This window comes from Caretta caretta, chromosome 12 (assembly GCF_965140235.1).
Source record: "Caretta caretta isolate rCarCar2 chromosome 12, rCarCar1.hap1, whole genome shotgun sequence".
Classification (NCBI taxonomy): Eukaryota; Metazoa; Chordata; order Testudines; family Cheloniidae; genus Caretta; species Caretta caretta.
Genome location: NC_134217.1, coordinates 28826505 through 28843835, shown reverse-complemented (window position 1 = coordinate 28843835; position 17331 = coordinate 28826505). Strand labels below are relative to the sequence as shown.

The 17331-nt window shown below is 40.5% G+C and overlaps 2 long non-coding RNA genes across 2 annotated transcripts in view; both read right to left on the bottom strand.

The window, feature by feature from the left end:
- Nucleotides 1-5436, bottom strand: part of LOC125620755 (uncharacterized) — an 80592-nt gene extending 75156 nt beyond the window's left edge. The window contains exons 1-2 of the long non-coding RNA XR_007352313.1: nt 5267-5436; nt 4700-4816 (exon numbers count right to left, since the gene is read on the bottom strand). This is a non-coding gene — a long non-coding RNA (uncharacterized LOC125620755). The remainder of the gene's footprint in view (nt 1-4699; nt 4817-5266) is intronic.
- Nucleotides 5437-9398: 3962 nt separating this feature from the next.
- LOC142068629 (uncharacterized) overlaps nt 9399-17331 on the bottom strand; it is a 174998-nt gene continuing 167065 nt past the window's right edge. Inside the window, exon 4 of the long non-coding RNA XR_012664508.1 lies at nt 9399-9472. This is a non-coding gene — a long non-coding RNA (uncharacterized LOC142068629). The remainder of the gene's footprint in view (nt 9473-17331) is intronic.

The window sequence follows — 17331 nt, the reverse complement described above, 5'->3', positions numbered from 1 at the left end:
CCTAACCTAGCCATTCTGGGATCCTGAGCAGGGGAAGACAATGAATCAAACATGGAAAAGGGAAATGGAGGAAGACACATGACCGGAATCCAGGAAAGGTGAGCTACTTGATTACATGCAACATACATAGGATTGAAAATGCCCCTCCTGGTCAGGTTGAGCCATGAACCATGAGATCTGATTCCTTTTATCCAAATTTCCATAATCACAAAGGTAGTTATTGGTAAATTATTAGGGATAATAGAGCTCCTGCTTCCATTAGATTCAATACAAGCAGAATTGGGCCATCAGTTTCTTAAACACAAATTTTATTACCAAACCTGTTGCAAATTCCAGCCATTATTTGGAGTGCCCCCATCTCAAACTAGGAGCACTGTGAAGGGAATTCTGGGTGGAAAAGGGAACACTTTCACGAGATCACTAGTGGAGACTCAGCGCAACAAGCAGTGTTGATGGTTTTCAACAAGAGTCATGTCTGGCCTTCTTAACCCAGAAGGAAATATAATGTGATACACAGCTCTCGTTCCAAGGGGAAACCAACTTCTTTATTTTTATACATTCTTTAAAAAAAGTGATACAGATAATATGGGCCAATATTCTGAAGAGATACATTTGGACATTTTAAATAGATTTTAGGGTAATGCTATGCATTAAAACTTTTCAATTTGCATATTAATAATGTTCAGGTCTCTAATTAGATGCAGCAAATAGCTAAACGTATTTGATATATTTGAGATTGTATTTCACCGATTATCAGTATCATGCGTTAAAATAATGAACACCAGCAATAAAGGCTTTTATGTAGATGCTTGCTTGCCTATTTTTTTCTAAGACAATAAGCTAAGTTTTATGTAAATGATGTTTGAAAGGACAAAGTACAGTGATGGTGGAGGTGTAATACAGATATATTAATAAAATAAATAGGGTTCATCTAGCTTCCTTTGGATATTAATCACTTAGGATTCATAAGCAATAGTTTGTTCTGAAAATGTCTGAGTGAGGTGTGATGTGTCTCTAGTATCATTGGGGTATGATACTAAAGAAACCTGTTTATTATATTGCCACACATACATTAAAATGGGTATCACTGCCAGTAGCAAACACAAACTGTGACTAAGGTACTCATAGTTGAGCTGCCCCAGGAGCAGAGCAGAGACTGAACTCTGACTCAATGTCACTTTTCAGCCCTGATTCCCTTGTGGCTTTAGATAAGGCTCTACCCATTCTGCACCCCTGCCTATCCACCCTCCCTTCTCACCTTCACCAGGAGAGAAGTAACAGCCCCAGGGAAACTACTCTCAGACCTCTTCTCTACCCCTTCACCTCACTATCACCCACAATGCAGGTAGTCCATGCCTATGTATACATATATGTTTTATATAAAGAGTGGGAGCACTACAATCTCCCTTAATGTGAAAAGCATAACACATAATTATTTTGTCAGCCGAAGCTCTGTTTCTCCTGCAGTGCAATTTTATAATGAAATGCCCATTTCTGTAAGCTATGTGTGGCTTTGGGTATACGAATAGCATATATTTAAGTATACATTACTACAAGCACATTATTTACTATGTATTTCAGTATATTCTTTCAGTATATCCTGAGTATGGCTGAAGCCACTTCAATTGGGTATAGAAAACCAGGAAAGGTGCTGTTGTTGAAAAAAGTCGATTTTTATCTCTAAGATATAATGGGAAATGTATCCCTCAAATGGGCCACCACAAGTTATTGAACCCACTTCACTAGGATATTTGGAGCTGCAGTTAGCCTGTTAGTTACAAGTATTTATCTTACAAATTGTTCCTGGCCATCACTCAGTGTTTCATTTCCTCCAGACAAGGAGACCTCCTTTGTTGAGCAGGTTCAGATGTTTGCTAGCTCTGCAGTTGTGAAGCAGTTGGCAATTTCAGAGCAAGAATAAGTAGATTAGTCAAAAAGAGGACAGAGGAACACCTGAAAGGTGATGTGAATACCAACCAGAAAGGGAAATATGAGGGTAAGGACTGTGAGGGGACGGAGGGTGGCGTACTCCTGTGTTTTCACCACTTGTTGTAGAAAGGGCAAAACTATTTATCCCATTGCTAGGATAAAAAGCTCAGGTTAGTTATGAAAGATTTGACCCCAGTGCCGGCTGGTGGTTGCACTGGAAACTGCAATGTAATGTTTTCTAAACAGAATACTGAGAAAAAGCATTTTGATGGTAGTGCTGTATCATATGGCAATATGGTATTTTGCCAACACAAATAGCTAACTATGTCCCTGGGACATTATTAATGTTGATCAAAACTGGATATCTTTTCCTTTTTATTTGGCACCCTGGAAGATGGTATGCATCATGTCCAACATTTAAGCGGAGATAAAAGCCCAGGGTAGGATTTTAACTTTATTTCTGCCACAGAGAAAAGTAACTTATTGCTCATGGTGAAAATGGAACCCCTTTAATTTGCCTAAAGATCTCCAGGTTACATATACATGTTAGTTGCTTGTCTGAACAGGATTTCATTTTCCAGGAATGGCTGAGATGAGACAAATAAACAAAAATTACATCTTAGTTGCAGAATGACTGTGCTTATCTACTAGATTTTCAAAACAATACAAAAATGGAGACACATAAATGTGTTGTTATCCTCATCAAATATTGTAATTTTGAGTTTAATTTAAGTCAGCTGAGGCGTATGTAATTAAGACTTCAGAGAACCAGATTTGTAAATATCCTCTAACTTTTCACATGCAGGTTTTTACTCACAAAGAATTGAAGGCACAAGTGATACAATTTAGGCAGGTATTACTATTGAATACTAGCAGCAGGAAAAATAGTATAAAATAGTTTTAAAGCATTTTCCCCCATGGCAGTGAAATCAGTGGGGTGTAAGGCACAGAGGTCTATATAAAAATTGAAGCCAATATGATTATTTTTAGAGTAAAAGACCTTTACTCTGATCCTTCACTAGAGCCCAACCTTTTCACTCCAGTTCAAAGTTGAACTGTGGATAGGTGCCAAGTACCAAAATTATGAAGAGGAAAATTAGACATCTGTGTGTGGAATTGAAGAACAACTGCTTAGCCTATAAAATAAGGGATTTTCCTTTGTGTTCATGACTGAGCTTGAGTGATTGTTTTCTATTATTTCAATTTTATTTTTTTTACTAGTTTTCTATTTTTTTCTGACTTATTTCAGAATAAGCGGTGTTCTGTTGGAATTTTTGTTGGAGGCCTTGTTATGACGAAGAGACACTGGTGTGAACGTCACAATTCTAATGGACTCGGTATGTCTAAAATTTCTAAAGTAATTTGGGAACTTTTCAAACTGGAAAGGAAGGATTTTTGTTTGCATAAGATGACCTAACCAAATCCCACTTGGTCATACCAGTGATTTCAGAAGAGAAAATACCCATTCTGATTTGTCGAGAAACTCCTGAGGAGGATTTGAAGAGGGAGGAACTAATCAGGCCATCATCTTTATAATATGAAGGAAATATAATATGTTCACCTTGGAGACCTGCTGCCGATATGGGTACGACCCAGCGTGAGATTTACACCATCTCCCCCAGATTTTCAAGGGCCAGCGAGAGCTCACTGGACGCTGCCGGAACTGCAATGCTTTCCAAGGCTCGGGCCCCTCTCTCGGGGCGAACCCATTCCAGGTGAAAGACTACTTTTTGCCTTCAGACATGTAATGCCACCATCCCTGATCAAAAGGTTATGCTGCTCTCACCCTCCTGGTTGGCCAACTAGAGGTAGGAGTCCAGCAATGCACATAATCTAAAATTTGACAAACAACTTTTAGCCAGGCAGCAAGTCCCTCAACATTAACCAGCTGAGCCAAGAAAATTGCTGGTTAATCTTTTTTTAACCACATACAACTTTCTGAAATGGAATGAAACCACAAGAGTCACTACTAGGGCTGGCTGGAAAACAACATTTCAATTTTGTGGAAAATGTCAATGATTTGAAATCAGTTATCATTCCAATGCAGACCAAAAATGAGATAGTTTGAGTTTCTGCATGTGAAAAAAAACAAAAACAAAACAAAACTAGAGAGACTGGGATAAAGCTACCCCACAATATCCAGTGGGACTGGTGGGTAAGGTCCTATCTTGGAATTTAGGATACTTAGGTTCAAGTCTCTGATCTGGAGCAGGGACTCAAATCTTCTTCATGTAATCTGGCTGTAAGGTTTTGCGTAGAACTCTAATAAAGACTGTACCGTGAGGACATGTTTTGAAAGTCTCTTTGGCTTTTTCATTTATTCTGATGTATATAATAATGAAAATCAAAATGAAAACAAGGCAACAGAGCTTAATGATATTGTGTGACCATTACTTACCAGTGTAGATGACTTCAGGGGCCAGATATTCAAAACTAGCATATAATTTTGAAGCCACAATTTTGCACATGTAGTACAGGCTCAATCAATTGTTCGCACAAATCATAGAATTTAGATAGGGGACTATTTTGTTCCCATAAATCAGGTGGACATCTATATGTTGTCATATGGGCCTACAATTGAATGAGGGCACAAAATGAGAATTTAGGACTCTTTGGGAAAATTGGGCCTAAAAACATTATCGTGAATGCCAATACGCTAACAGTAAAGATGCTTCAGATGGAAACTCACAGCTAATAGAGCAAATCCAGACAATTAGAGAACAAAGAAAATGAGAGATGCATCATCCTGTCTTACAATTGAAGCACTTACCTGTTGGTCAACAAAATGAAATAGTTCCTGATTCAAAACCTATTCAAGTCAATGGCATTCTTTCCAATGACTTCAGGCTCATTGGATAAGGTCTGTAATGCCAGCAGCATGTATCAGCTAGGGGAAGGTGAAAAAATAAATTGACACAGACTGCAGTTCATAGAACACCAATTTCTGAATCCAAATAAAGAATAATTACTAGTTTATTTTATATTCCAATTGCTTGTCATCAGGCTGGGTAACAGGCACTCACATTTCTTCCCTTTGGGCAGCTGTGACCAGCAATATTGACCAACAGCCTTCTTAAAACAAAGTATTTTATTTTGTATTTGGAACAAAGCATGAGAAAATGTGAGGATTTTAAAACAACAAACAGCCTATGTGCATATTTATTCTCAATTAAACGTATGCTTCACTATAAACTAAGGTGGACAGGCTTTCCTTTTAAATTACAGGAACACAGCTTAACCAACTTACATTCTTTAGCAATCCCAACTATACCTATGACCCACCCGGAGAGCCACTCACGACATGCTCTGCTGTTCTTCTCCCCTTTCCCCCTCTTACCTGTGAGTCGTGCGTCTCTCAGTATGGTTCTCTAACTCACACTGCTCAAACAGTTTTTGTTCTAGTCAGAAGGATTATCCATCAGGGCCTATCCAGGAGACTGCTACTCCATTGTTTGGTCAGGCAGAGCCACTCAGTCTCAGTGTGTTGTCTCTCTCTCTGTACACAAAGGTGTTGAAACTGTCTAATCCTGTCTCAAAAGTCAAGCACATAAATCATATTTCGGAAGACAGAATGAAACATGTAGATGATTACAGATATTCATGGGCATGTTTCATAGCAGCTAGTGTCACTGGGTAGAGCTGCTAAACTTAGTGTTTCAAGTTCTCTTTCTTAGCATGTGAACAAGATGCAGTCTTGGAAAGATATGCTTAATGTTAGTTTTGACTATGCAAGATTCTGGGTAGAGGGATCTGTGCAAGCAGCAGGACAGTTTGCACTGGTCTCTGACTGGAGTTGATTCTTGATTCAGAGTTGCTTTCTGGGAACTAAGCACTGGTGTTGGGCTAACATTCCTCAAAGAACTCATTGTTTGCATACTGTATGGTGGCGGGTCCCCTCTTTTTCAGGGTTCCAATCTCTTTGGGGAGGTAAGAGTTCACAAAGGAATCACTTCAATGCACAGATCTCTCACAACACTTTTACTAGGATGTACAGGACCCCAGCAAACAGTCACCCAGTGGGAGTGTATAATATATCTCAGATGCCTAAAAGGAACTGCCTCCTTTATTAACAGTCTTCACAGCCCATCCAGCCGTGAGTCCTTAGTCCTAGATTAAAATCCCTCTTTCCCTTTGGGCTCTGGCCAATCCACATGTGCAATGCAGTCTCAGGTGGTCCCCACACTCAGGTTGCTCCCTTGATCCGTCTCCCAGCCCTGATTTCAGACTCTTCACCTGCTTTGTCCCTGCAGCCCCCCTCCTTCAGCCCACACAATCCCATTGAGGAATAAAAATCCTTTACTCCAACCAGAGAAGAGCTGGGGAACCAGGAAGTAGGGACAGGATTTTATGTGAACTGAGCTCTCTAGCCAACAAAGGCTCTGTACAGGTGGAGAAGCCAGTTTCTCCAGTCTACCAACCATTTAGACAATCAGGGCTCTGGAGGCAGGAACAGATTTCAAAGCACTACTGCTGCTCTGTGGAGTGGGGGATGGACTCCATAGCTATTTGTGACCATCTCTGTCCCTGGACTGGTATTTGTGTAAATAAAGAAAATTACATTTAGATGATTTCCAGACTCCATCTAGTTGATTTGTCTTGCAGTAGAAAGCCAATCTGAAAAGCATCTTCCAATGCTCAGCATTGAAGAGCAACAGTATCATGCACAGATTTCAGGTAACCCTTTTTGTGGCTGAATTATTGCAGGGGGGAAAAGGGCTAGTTGAGGAGCTTAGGCTGGTGGAAATGAATCTCAACTGAGTGGGTCATATGATGGCTTTTTTTCATTTGGGGGCTAGATGGTCTATTACTCTGAAGGGAGAGGGATCCATTTTGAACAGATATAATTTTACTACTAGTTAGCTGTTTAAGTGACTGTTAGAGATTGTTTTTGATTTTAAGTATCCTCATTAAAAATTTCAGCCTAACATTTAACTAAAAATAACTATGATGAGTCCTGATTTCCTGCATTTGTGGTAGCATTCCCATATGCATTCATAAAGCTCCTAACGGTGGATCGGAAAATTTATTTCCTTGTGTTTTGAGTCATTCAACAGGTAAGTGGATTAATAGACTTTCATTCCAAAAGCACTTAGAAGAATCATATACATGTTTATTCATTGTCCCTGGCACTCTAAGTTATACAATTTTCCCATTCTTATTGCATGTTCCTTTAATGTCTTCTATGATTGCAATTAGATCAGTACCTAGAGGAAATACATGCACTTAGAAATTGATTGAACTATTAATAGTGCTTTTTGGATTCTGTATTAGATTGTAAGGAGTCAGATGCAAAACAAAATGTTATTATAATTGAGCATTAATACAAAGGGAAAAAAATCAAATAAGATTAACAGACCATGGATACATTATCTCACTTGGAATAATAAAAAAAATCTCATGCAAAGCAAGGGATAGTATTAATAAATCATTTTTATACCTGTAACAAGAAAATATATAATAGTTGTTACCCTTAGCAAATTTCATTTTTATGTACTATAGCCATTTAAAAACTGCTACTAAGTATTTTGAATGATTCACCAGGAAATTGTATGTATATCTCTGTGACACTCAAAGATATGGATGTGATTATTTTAAATATTCTGAGTTTTATATATGCTGTTTTACATTTCAGCTACTTGTCTTGGAAATCTGTATCTGACATGAAAGCTGCTTTCTTTCCTCCATTCAGCATGTTTGAGGTAGTACCAAACACATACTGGAGAGCCATTGCTAAATCACACATAGCTAATCCACACACTACATAATTTGCACAGAAAATGTCTCCATTCTTCTTAGCAAAGATTTAAGATTAAGTCACTGTAATGAGATTCCATTGGTAAACACTAATTGTTCTTAGAAAGCATTGTAGAACTGTTTATTTCAGTGCACAAACAACTTACCTCAGATTCATGTTCCAATATATTCACCCCTCTCCAGCCTTTGCTACAAAATTATTCCAATTGACTGTATTGCTAAATACATTGGAGATTTTCCACTAATTTAATGCAAGCAGAACTGGCCCATAATTTGTACTGCACATATGAAGAATGACAACTTAATGACAACTAGGAAAATATTATCATTAGTTTATATTATTATTATTATTGTGATCTTTTTGACCTGAGCACTGAGCCAATACTTAAGGTCTTCCAGATGGTTTCCATTAGGAGGAGAAACTGATGATGGAGACAGGTATTTCTCTGTATGATGCGATATACCAAGTCCACAATGGGCTTGAGGGGGTGAACAAGAGCCTGTGGTGCAGCTGTCCTCACCCCACTACACCTGCACGAAGTATCAGACTAGGAAAAAGGTCTGAACCCAGCTCAGTTAGGCCCTGACCAGGAAGAAGGGCAGATTTCTGCCTCTCAGTCAGGGAAAAAAGTCAGGCTGGAGTCAGGAAGCTGAGTGGGTCAGCTGGCAGACAGAGCTTCCCAGAACAAAGGCACGTCTGCAACAGGGATCCCAAGGCAGTTGGGAAAGAAAGTGGCAAGAAGTGAGTCTGCCCAGGATTTTGTGTTGTGGGCCTGCAGTGAGCAGGAAGATTCCAGCTGAATCAGGTATTGCCCCGCAAGGGAAATGGAGAAAACTCTCCTGCTGTAGAACCAGCTGGGTAACAGAAAGTGCTAAGCAGTGAAATGGTGGAAGGTAGAAAGAGTGGAGTGTGTACACCAGGAGCCCAGAAAGACGTTGAGGCAAAGAACCAAGACAGAGAAAGGTAGAAAGTGGTCCGGGGGACAGCAAGGAGGGCTGTGTAATCAGGTCTTGACTGCCTATTCAAACCCAGTGGAGAGGATGGCTTTGGGATCCCCTCCAGCTCACTGAGGAAGGTGGAGCAGAAGCCCTCCAACAAGAAGCTAGGACTACTGAAACCAGGAGTAAAGATAGTCTGGGCTTCAGGGCCAGCTCCAGGCACCAACGAACCAAGCAGGTGCCTGGGGCGGCAAATGTAAAGGGGCGGCAGGACGTCGGGCTCTGGGGAGGCAATCCGCCCTCGGCGGTGGGGATGCAACTCTTCTTTGGTCGCCAGCGGCAATTCGGTGGCTGCACCATCACTCCGCCTCTGTTCGGTGGGCAGGATTCCGCCTCTCCGTTTGGCGGCGAGTTTGGGGCAGCAAAAACACTTTGGGCTTGGACTAATGGTCCAACATGAAGTTGAAGGACTATCAGGGATTGGACTACTGGTTTATGCCAGAAGGGTGGAACAATGTGTGACCTGTCCTGAGAGCCAAGTCACAAAAAGAAGCAAACCACCACAGGGCCAGTGCAGCTTTCAACAGAGATGCTATGATAAGGCAAGCTTGCTATGCCATTCCTAGCCACCAGGGGGCATGCCAGGTGGTGAGTCACATCCTTACATTTTGATGCAATTCTGTTTGTTTACAAAATAAATGTACAGTCTTGTTTCCTTGACCACAATGAAAATAAGTCAGATAAAGTGGGAAAATCTTACTTTCAGTCGCTTTGTAAGCTCCAGCGTTTGTTTCACTTTTCTGCACAGCAGAGTCGCTAAAGGAACAGCGGGTAGGCCATAGCATGCTCACTGCAGAAAGAGAAACATGAAGATAATAGATTCTGTCACAAAACAGTATGGTCAATGATGGCATTTCTGATGGAGTTAAAAGGTGAAGTAACTCAGTGTGAGCTTTGGTCTAGCTGTCTGCCCCCCAGTTCCCTTGTAATTCAATAATACGACACTCAACTGATCACTGCTCATCAGAAGAGAGAGAGAGAGACCTTTACAAATAGAACATCTATACAGGTTTCAGAGTAACAGCCGTGTTAGTCTGTCTTCACAAAAAGAAAAGGAGTACTTGTGGCACCTTAGAGACTAAACAATTTGTTTGAGCATGAGCTTTCGTGAGCTACAGCTCACTTCATCGGATGCATACCGTGGAAACTGCAGAAGACATTATATACACACAGAAACCATGAAACAAGACCTCCTCCCACCCCACTGTCCTGCTGGTAATAGCTTATCTAAAGTGATCATCAAGTTGGGCCATTTCCAGCACAAATCCAGGTTTTCTCACCCAAACTCACTCTCCTGCTGGTAATAGCTTATCCAAAGTGACCACTCTCCCTACAATGTGCATGATAATCAAGGTGGGCCATTTCCAGCACAATTTTGTGCTGGAAATGGCCCACCTGGATTATCATACACATTGTGAAGAGAGTGGTCACTTTGGATGGGCTATTACCAGCAGGAGAGTGAGTTTGTGTGTGTGTGTGGGGGGGGGGGGGGGGGGCGGAGGGTGAGAAAACCTGGATTTGTGCTGGAAATGGCCCAACTTGATGATCACTTTGGATAAGCTATTACCAGCAGGACAGTGGGGTGGGAGGAGGTCTTGTTTCATGGTCTCTGTGTGTATATAATGTCTTCTGCAGTTTCCACGGTATGCATCCGATGAAGTGAGCTGTAGCTCACGAAAGCTCATGCTCAAACAAATTGTTTAGTCTCTAAGGTGCCACAAGTACTCCTTTTCTTTTTGCGAACATCTATACAGTGTGCCAAATACTTAGCTGCTGCAAAATGGAATAGTCCCAAAGACTATGGGGATTTGCACCATCTAAGAATCTGGCTTATTTAATGTATATCAGTATAAATTATGTAAGTAGCATGACTGAGAAAAACTGCCTACGTTCCGATGTGTTCCTGCATGCTGTCTCTAAACACACAGAGTGCTAAATTAAATGAAAACTAAGGTTCCAAAGTCAAGCGCTCGCTTTTGAGAGATGCCAAACTGTAGGTTGACTGTGCACATGGAGGAGGAAACTGTTTATTTTTTTTTTAAACCTTCCTCCTTAACAGGATATGAAATATGAGCTTTCACATTTATCTGGCTGTGCCAGGGCATATATAAGTTGCAATGGAGATGCAACTACCTGGAGTGCATACCCCTGATATTTGAGCATCAATAGGCCAAAGTAAGCAGGCTTGATACGAGTGAGTGGATCGGGGTAGGAGGTGCAGATCAAGTGCTCAGCGTTATGCACGGCAACTCATAGGCAGCCATGGGAAGGCTGTCCCTAAATTAGAGCAGTCCCCTGGCCTTCAGACCAAGCAACAGCCCGAAATCTGTGCAGCTTAAAGATGGTTCAAAACCTACCCACCTATCTGCTCTGTAGAGGGAGTAAGAAGGTATCTAACTTGCATCTCTCCCTGCAGAACAATGCAGAGGAAACTGACTATAAACTCAGCATTTCCTGTACTCCACACAGGATCAACTCTCAGTGGAGGATGTGTCAAACTGTGCTTTGTTGACCACAATTTCATTGCCTAGGAACAGGAACAGTGAGTATAACTTATTTGAAAAGAAACAAAATATTAGCATTTTGTTTTTATTTACAATATTATAGTCTAACAATAAAATGCCCTTTTAAATAATTCATTTAGAACTACAATTACACATTTTAAGGATACATATTTAATTCTAAGAAGCAATATGAAAATGGATACATTTTAGATTAAATAAAATGTTTAAAACAACTATTCCTTATCACATTAAAATCTAATGTACAGTAATTACTTACATTAATAGATAGTTCTCTCATACTAACTCATATCAATTGTGCAAAATCTGTAAATCTAATATTACAGATACATGTAAGAGTTAGCAATGCAAAACTGGTGTTACAAACACAACAAAACAAATAATCCCAAGTGATACTCACTGCAAAATTTGGCAAGCTGCCTTAGCAAAAACAATTCTCTTGATAACATTTTCTCCCGCCCCCTTCCCCCTCCCAGGACTCTCTGACTTTTTCACTAGTTATTACTATTTTGCATGAAAATCTGATCATTGTGTCTCCTAAGTTTATTTGTCTCTTTGCTTATTTTCACCAGAACATCACAGTTGATTAGCATTATTTGGAAGCATTTCTATAATGCCCCAAATCAGGTATTGGCAATCTTTGGCACGCGGTCCGCCAGGGTAAGCCCCCTGGCGGGCTGGGCTGGTCTGTTTACCCGCTGCGTCCGCAGGTTCGGCCAATCATAGCTCCCACTGGCCACAGTTCGCCATCTCAGGCCAATGGGGGTTGCGGGAAGTGGCGCAGGCCAAGGGATGTGCTGGCCCTTGCTTCCCGCAGCCCCCATTGGCTTGGAGTGGCAAACCGTGGCCAATGGGAGCTGTGATTGGCCGAACCTGCAGATGCGGCAGGTAAACACACCAGCCTGGTCCACCAGGGGGCTTACCCTGGCAGGCCACATGCCAAAGGTTGCTGATCCCTGCCCTAAAAGGTCAAATTCAAGAACAGTCTAAAAAATTCCCTGCTCTGTTAAAGTCACCAGGGTTTGCTAAACAAATAAAGTGGTAACATTACTTGAGACACCAACACACACACAACCCATATGAAAATAATTTGGGTAACAGAAGGTATGCCAAGATCACTAGTCAGGAGAAAAAGGGGTAGTAGTGACATAGGAAAGGACTTAAAAGTAAGAAGGAGGAGGTTGCTTGTCAGACTTGGACTGAGAGACTCTTCCAGTGATAGGCCAAACAGCCTGAAAATAAGATATGATGTCAGCAGTGGGAGAGTGCAAATGTTAAGTCAGTACTGTACCTGGGTATCACCAAGACCTTACATAGGCTTTTCATTAGTAGATTTTAAAAGTGCTTTACAAAGGAGGTCAACATCATTCTGCCCAATTTACAGATAGGGAAACTGAGGCATAAGGCAGTGACTTGCCCAATGTCACCCAACAGGCCAGGGTCTCCTGAGTCCCAGTCCAATGCTGTGTCCCCTAGGCCACACTGCCTTCCACAAAGAGCCTATGGATTGAACAGGAAGGAGCAAGAATTTACATGGGCATCACTAAGCAAATATGCGTGCACTTTTTGTCCACAGACCAGATTCTTTCTCCTGATCTTCAGAATCATAAAGAAAATGCTTAGGCCAGAATTGTCAAACCTGAGTGCCTAAAGTAAGGCTCCTAAAGCCATATTTAGGCATCTAAGTAGAAGTGACATGATTTTTTTCCCCAAAGGTGCTGAGCAATCCTAGTGAGGTCAAAGGAAGATGCAGACAAATACATACCAATGTTCATTATTTCTGCTAGATATTTTCTTCATGGGATATGCTTAACATTGGTTAAAATAGATGTTGACTATTCCACCAGTCATTGTATGTTGAGAATATTAATACTTTTAACCTTTGAAAGTGTACCTTAAAAGTACCTGTAGATAGTTCTGGAGTTTAACAACTATTGGTGTGCATCTTCTTGGCAACCTTTAGTCTTTCAGGATATTCATACAACACGCTTAACTTTTAGGTCCCAATTCTGATTGGTATTGCATTGAAAAACAGACCCCAGCCTGCAGTAGGAGCCCAGAATGATAGCCAGCCTCCAGGATTCTGCCTCCTGGCAAAAGTCCCAAAGAAACTGTCCAACTGGTCTTCCAGTGGGTAGGGGATTGAGAGGGTGTCATAAATATAAAGGGAAGGGTAAACCCCTTTGAAATCCCTCCTGGCCAGGGGAAAGCTCCTCTCACCTGTAAAGGGTTAAGAAGCTAAAGGTAACCTCGCTGGCACCTGACCAAAATGACCAATGAGGAGACAAGATACTTTCAAAAGCTGGGAGGAGGGAGAGAAACAAAGGGTCTGTGTGTCTGTCTGTGTCTGTCTATATGCTGGTCTTTGTTGGGGATAGACCAGGAATGGAGACTTAGAACTTTTAGTAAGTAATCTAGCTAGGTATGTGTTAGATTATGATTTCTTTAAATGGCTGAGAAAAGAATTGTGCTGAATAGAATAACTATTTCTGTCTGTGTATCTTTTTTGTAACTTAAGGTTTGCCTAGAGGGGTTCTCTATGTTTTTGAATCTAATTACCCTGTAAGATATCTACCATCCTGATTTTACAGGGGGGATTTCTTCATTTCTATTTACTTCTATTTTTATTAAAAGTCTTCTTGTAAGAAATTGAATGCTTTTTCATTGTTCTCAGATCCAAGGGTTTGGGTCTGTGGTCACCTATGCAAATTGGTGAGGCTTTTTATCCAACATTTCCCAGGAAAGGGGGGGTGCAAGTGTTGGGAGGATTGTTCATTGTTCTTAAGATCCAAGGGTCTGGGTCTGTAGTCACCTAGGCAAATTGGTGAGGCTTTTTACCAAACCTTGTCCAGGAAGTGGGGTGCAAGGTTTTGGAAAGTATTTTGGGGGGAAGGACGCGTCCAAACAGCTCTTCCCCAGTAACCAGTATTAGTTTGGTGGTGGTAGCGGCCAGTCCAAGGACAACGGGTGGAATATTTTGTACCTTGGGGAAGTTTTGACCTAAGCTGGTAAAGATAAGCTTAGGAGGTTTTTCATGCAGGTCCCCACATCTGTACCCTAGAGTTCAGAGTGGGGGAGGAACCTTGACAGAGGGCAAAGCCAATAGAGCAGGAACATGCTCTGAAGCTCCTGTGCATTCATGTGTAGCAATCCTGGCCACATACTTCGCCCCTCTAGAACCTCCTGGCAAATTATTTGTGATGTTAGCAGGAAAAGAACACCTTAGGGAGCTGGTATCACCAAGGCTAAAACGTGCATATGAATATAACCATACAGCCTATTACTCATGCCTGTAGGATAGAATGGGGACTAGAATTTGTGTAGGACTAGGACAGCACAACCTCAAAGTACATATTTCATCACCACTGTAGCAGGGATAGGTTGGCATAGGAGAAACTGTGCTGACTGTGGGCAACTGAAGGATGTCCGTATACTGGAGTGACAATTCTGGGGCCAGATATGCTGTCTTTAGGACCATAGTCTGTCATCAATGTGCTTAAAGAAGCTCTAATACACTAGAGAGTCTAGTTCCAAGCTGTCATACGTTAGTTACAAGTACAAAATCTAGTGCTATCTTTTTAGTCTTAGATTTTCAGTAGATTGCTTGGTTTGCACATGATGGCTTTTGCTTTGCATAAAATACACCTTATTCAGGCAGAACTTCCACTGACTTTATTGGGAGGTATGCAGTATGATGGCAGTTCCAAGTCCAAAACTAGAACCAACATCCTAATTATGTATACATGGGCATATCTAGTGACTAAAACCCACCAATTGACTTCACTGGCATTAGTGACCCTTTTATTTACAAATTTGTAAACATTCTGCTCTATTTGTTCAATACAGTGATCGTGGAAAGCAAAAACATCATGAATTCTTGCATGATTAAATATTTTTTGAGAAAGCTTCTTTCCAAATATGCTCACCTTGAAAGCTTTATTTGTTGTTAGTATTAGCTGTACAATCAACTTGCTGAACAATTTCATATGGAGATGATACTATGCTGGTTAAGTGACCCAAAATGAATACCCACATGTTCATTAACAAACTGTTGGCTAACTTTATGTACAAATAATAAATACATTCTTAGAGTTCATGACCTGCTCATAGATAATTTGTGAACAGGGAAAAAAAGAGGTTAAACTAATCAGAAATTTATTACAATGAATTAGGGAGCAATTTTAGCCCTAATTCTGCACTTAAAGGCAGATCCAAAGCCACTGAAAAGCTCTATTGACTCCTGGGGTCTTAGGATCAGACACTTAAGAGAGAGAGAAAGTGTGGGTGGGTGTTTACTTCAGTGGGTATCCATGAGGACAGAATTTGCCTCTTGATGTTTGTTTTTTAGTTTTGTTTTGTTAGTATATCAGTGGGTCTTGAATGAAGGGTTGAAACACCAGAAGGTAAACTAATTAAATTGTCAGGGAAAAAATATTAACAAAATAAGCAAAAACAATTCTTATTTAGTATGTATATCCATTCTCAACATTCAGAGCAGGCTCTTGGAATGTGCGCCAGTTTATCAAATGTAATCCTGGGAGGATAGATTGGAAAATGATTTCTACTCATTTTCACTTGTTTCAAAGGTGACTCCATCATCACTGTCTGAAAGACGCTCTGCCCCTCAGTAACAAATGATTACAGCTAAATGAACCCCAGAGGTTTCTTACGAATGCAGAACAAAGGCATAAGAATGAAAGCTGTGGCTCAAGATCTATTTTTTATACTAGTATAATTTTTTGCTTCACTGATCTATCACTAAACAACAGCTGCTGGGGTACAGACTTACTGCACTGGAGGAATGGTACTAAATCCTTTCATGACTGGTCACATGTGTTTGCCTCAGGCCTTCAAAAAAGTCAGACTGGGGTGGAAGGACTGGCAGGTTAATGTCACCTCACTTCTTCTGTCAGGGATTTGAAGACCCCAGACACCTTGGAATGACAGCCCGCAACAAGACTGAACTCCATATGGATTTGCATGATCATCTCCGCAGCTATAGCTTACCTCTTACGAAGGAAAAAAAGAAAAGAAAAAAGAAACGCAAACAAACCCTTTTTATTTGAGTTGCCACAAATACTTATTTTTTGCACGTTGTGATAGATTTTTTTCCTCTTTATGCACCTGCTTACAAAAGTAGCTTCCACTTTACCTAAAAGTTCTCTTAACTAACAAACATCTTTGTTTGTTTCCAGATGTTTAGAATGACATTCAGATCACTTTCCTATTCAAAAAGCACTGATCAATAATGGTATCGGACACAAATTAATTAAAAATTGGGGGAAAATTAAATGCCTTTTGTAACGGACATCTCAGCAGGAGGATTTTTTTTAAATGACCCTTGACTGCATTGTTTGTGACCACGATTTGAAATAAGCTTTCCTATTTATAATAGAAGCATTACATTCACTTTAAAGGTGATTAATATTTCTCTAGACATGGATGTTATGGTATTTAACAGGATTTAGAGGCTATATTATGAAGGTGGTTTGCAAAGGAATCTATCACTCCTATTCTTGAACAAAGCAACCCTTGATTGTAAAATGCGTGTCAGTAATTATACTGACACGCATTTTACAATAGTTCATTTCTTCTAAGCTGTTGTCAGCATCTCCTCATAAGACTCTCTGACCTTTAGAAATAATTCTCCTTGAATCTGAAATAGACTGAATCTGCTGAGCTTCACCACAAAATGCAAGGATCAAACTTTTCCCAGGTTTCTGGGGAGAGTGGGACAGGAGACAGGTTCTGATATTATCATGGCTATGGCCACAGGGATGGATGCGTAGGCACACGGGGTAGGATACTGGGGATCTGATTATCTGGTTGGCCATGTCCTGGTTTGGAAAAGTTGCTGGCCATTTTTTAATACTATGTCAAGGGTGCTTATAATTTAGGATGCTATAAATCTAAATTTAAAAAAATCCTGCAAAGCAAAATTTAATTACATTGAATTGTTATGGTAGAGCAAATCTCTCTGTGCCAAAGTCATTAGGATTGCCATCATAATGTAAATTCCTGTGACTTATGCATTTTGAATGTGGTAGGAGATTATATAACTATTAACTGTACAAGTTTCCTTATACCATCTCAGACAAATAAATTGTCCTTATTGTAAATGACATGA